Source organism: Lactuca sativa, chromosome 5, assembly GCF_002870075.4.
Source record: "Lactuca sativa cultivar Salinas chromosome 5, Lsat_Salinas_v11, whole genome shotgun sequence".
Taxonomy (NCBI): Eukaryota; Viridiplantae; Streptophyta; class Magnoliopsida; order Asterales; family Asteraceae; genus Lactuca; species Lactuca sativa.
In genome coordinates, this window is record NC_056627.2 from 365,361,196 (window position 1) to 365,365,650 (window position 4,455).

Sequence of the window (4,455 nt, forward strand, 5' to 3'; positions counted from 1 at the left end):
CATTATGATGGTAGCTGCACTTGCTACAGTGGGGAAGGTCTCCTAGGTATGGTCTTCTTGAGGTCGGGAGGGAAGGATTGACAGGGGTATTGACTGCCCCAGCTCGTCGCCTTTCAGAAGGTCCTTGAGCTGAGGTACTTCCCTCCTCAATCTTGAGTTTTCTCTTTAGTCATTTCGGTGAAGGTTCTTGGGTGACTGGGTATGAAAGTATTGGTTCCCGACAGGGCCTTTGCTAACATTGGTGGTGTTCGCATTCAGGTGAGCCATGATAGCTGCTACGGCTGCTGAGACTGCAGCTTGGAACGTAGCTTCATCGAATAAGAGAGCAGGTTTCTTGCTTGTGGATTGGTTACGCTTCTTCGGTGGCATGGTTTTCCTACACAGAAAGGAATACAAGGTAATGAGAGACGATGGTTAACCCTGGAAATTTCTGTCCCGAACGTATTAGGCATAAAAAAAAAATTCGTGCCTTAGGTACTGGTCGTCCGAGTGTCGACCTACATCCCTATGATGTAGTCCTGGTAATCGAAGTGGGTGTATGAGTATCGGAAAAAGGCCATAAGATGCGAGTCGTTCCTACTAAGTTACCTTTATACTGGGAAAGGTTTTCACTCTCCTTCCTGGAGAGATTTGAGAACGGTTCGAAACGAACTGCGGAAAGAGAGGCTCACAAGGGCAGATGGCTAAAATTCTCTCAATAGAGATGCGGGGACCCGCCCTAATCGTGTAACTGGCAACGGGAAACGACGATCTACCTAACACATAGCGTGAGTAGTGTAGCCACTAAATCACTAAATTGTATTATTTTAAGGGTGTATTAGCGTGACGAACACGAGGAAAAGACAATTCCCGGGTTCCATGTACTGGCTCCCTCGGTCTGCCTCGTATCTTTGACTGGAATCGGCGTTGGTTTCCTTCGGGTAGTTACCTAGGGTTCTCTCCTCGTGTGTACATACTGAATTTCTACACCGCCTTCCTTCTGATTCCGACTCTGGGTGTCACCACTTCATGATCGATGACTGGGAATCTCCGAAGTTTAGGCGAATTTCTCACCGTTGTCCCTAAAAGAATATGGGCAATTGGTGCATTCAATAGTCTCGACCCAGTTCATTTATTTCCGAACAGGAAATCTTCTCAATGAACCTCCTCGGGGACGGAATCAACTCTTCTGTCAAGCACTGAAGTGGGTAGGGTTTTCTACAGGGTTCGTGCGAGAATGGAAATGTCTAAAGAATCCTAAGAGATTATTAACATTCCACTGGATGATCCATATCGAGTCCTGCTACGATTACACAAGGTATACAAATCATATATAACTTAGATTTGATAGGCCTTCGAATATGTGATACTACTCTATGTCTACATCCCAACGAGGAAAAGGAAATAGAGCGAAACCACACATTCTTAGCCTATGGGATCCTTATTATATATAACCTTGGGAGTATACCCTCTGTAGTTGTAGGTATATCAATAAGGATCTTTTTAGTTATTCACGTAAGGTTGTTAATGGATTCTAAAATATCCCTATGGTATTTTAATTCTTGTTTGATTCTTATCTTCTGATTATGATTTTGGGATTAGTGTGGATCTTTTAGTGTTCTAAAATACTCCTATAGTATTTTAACTTTATGTTTGGCTCTAGCATTCCTAGATGGTAAGTTTCAGACCTGTTGAGCACCACTATCACTCCCAAGCACACGTTCATCGCGTCTCGGATAAATGTAGTTGATCAGGTTACATTTATCCCAACTTACGATTACATAACTGCCCAGGTTTGACGGTAATGCTCAACATCCGAAGACTTTTATTATTGTTCTTCTTGTGATACTTGTGTTCGAGTGTTTAGGTTTTGCATGTTCTTATACTTTGGTAAAATACGGTTATATTTTAAAGTATAATTCTTGGTCAGAGTGTTTTATCCCATTGTGTTTATAGGTTGTATATCTTTTATGAATTGATATACTTAGCTCACTATAAACAATGCTCTGATACCAATCTGTCACACCCCAAAACCGGAACGGCGGAAACGTTCTGGGGTGGATGACGTCATGTCAAGTATCACAACACATGCATTATAGTAATCAAAGTACAACAAAACATTGCATTAATAGTAATAGTTTTACATGGTTACATTACAATACATCAAAGTAATACAAGTAATAAAATAAATACAGCGTGGTACTAAGCTATCTTCATCAACAACTCCGGGGATGTACCTGTCTAATGCTAACCTGAGAACACAAGTTATTTGAAAAGCGAGTATCAGCATTTTTACAAATGCTGGTGAGTTCATAAGTATTTAGTGACATTTATCCAAATAACTTTATAAAGTAGTAGTTTAAGTGTTTACTGTGTATTAGAGTTCTTTCCAGAAAATCCTATATTTTCTTTAATAATACAGCCTTCTACCAAGACTGGTCAGTGTTACGTGGTAAAAAGTTATTTTCCCTAAATTGCTATCATTATCAAAATACTAAATTTGATTATTGAGGAAAGCAAACGACATCAGGGAATAACATATGCCTCAGCAGTGAGGACTGCTGACTAAGGCAAGGAATCATAGACTCCAGGAGAGTATCGAACAAACGACACGCCTGGTTCAGTCTAACAAATAGAGACTCAGACCCCAGAAGGTACCAAATGAAAGGTACAGCTGGTAAGGTCTAAAACAGTGAAAGACAGACCCTAGACAATATCAAATGAAAGATACGTCTTCTAAGGTCAAAACAGAGAAAACAGACCCCAGACAGTATCAAATGAAAGATACATCTTGTAAGGTCAAAACAGACCCCAGACAGTATCAAATGAAAGATACGTCTTGTAAGGTCAAAACAGTGTGACTCTGAAAATGAATTACCAACATACAGTGTAAATTGCCGGTGAAATATCGTTACCTTGAGGCCAAAGAATTATAAGGTAACCCAGGATACTCGTAACCATACTGACTAGAGTACCAGACGCCCTACAAGCGTCTAAGATATGACATTTGTCACCCGTTGGCTTGGTAGGCCGGGACTGTAGCTAGCAGTCTGGGTGCGGGGTTGTCAATCCCGTATAGATCTATACAAACAATGTCCGCTCTCCCTACAGGAGATTTTGGTTACCAACTAGACGACGGAGAAGGCCGTGTCCTGAAGATGCATCCCAAATAGTGGGTAGAGACTTCCGAATAGTGGGTAGTGTGTAAGTGCTGAACTAGAGGTAGAGACTTCCCAATAGTGGGTTTCTAATGTAAGTGTAGACTAGAGGTAGAGACTCTTAACTGAACTGACTAGTGAATTCCTATATGTCCATACTCATATACGTAATATATAACTAATGAATCAAACGAACTTCAGACGGCCATCCGATCCCACCAAACCACATCTCAACGAAGAAAAGGAAATAGGGCGGACGAGCCTTCCTAAGTTTTTCAATCATTACTTATATGTACCTGTATAAGCACATACATACATCTAACTACGACTGAGTGGGTATCAAGTAGAAGTGATTCTTGTGAAGTAGGAGTGTCTAACAAGTGAAGTAGGAGCGGTCGCAAGTGAAGTAGAAGTGTCGAACAAGTGAAGTAGGAGCGGTCGCAAGTGAAGTAGGAGTGTCGAATAAGTATAAGCGTATCACGAAGTAGAGACGACCATAAGTGAAGTAAGAGCGTCTATCAGGTATAAGCGACTACAAGTATAAGTGAAATAGAGACAATAACCGGTATAAACGTATCGCGAAATGAAAGAGTTATTAAGTAGGAGTTTAAAATACATGAAAGCAGAGCAGTAGTAACTAACAAGTAAAAATATACATTGTGAAAGAGAACTTTGACGAAAACCTTGGAAAACCTTTATATTTAGGAAAATCGCATTTTGTATTCTTTGGTAAAATCAGTGTGAAAACCTTTAGAAATCCTTGGAACCTTTATAAACCAGTTTGAAATGATTTCGAATAAAAACAGTATAAGTAAGAGTTTGAAACAGTTTGAAAACCATTATAGTGTCCTACTCGTAAAAACAGTGTAAAGTGTGGTAAAACCTTGTGCATGCGGGTTATCAATCACATGTGATTGATATGATAACTGGCATGTTTAACTTGTATTCCCCCCCCCCCTATAAAACATGTAAAAACATTTAAAAGGTTCATTCAGGGGTATGAACTCACCTGGTGTAAGTAGGTCCAACGAAGGTGCCGTTTGGGCGTTCGGTGTCATGCAAGGACTCGAACACACACAATGACCTATTTAACATATGATAACATATGTTCACATACAATTAGTATATTTAATACTAATTAAACAAATATACGCGCTCAAAGGAGCGGAAAACACTTTGGTTAAGTGTTTGGGTGTCCCGGGTAGCATTTAAGGGTGTGTATGGCTTAGGAATGGAGTTTACTCTCCGAGAGTAAACTCTCAATATCATGTTTACGGCCCAGGGACTACTTACCATGAGTTTACGGCCGTAAACTCAT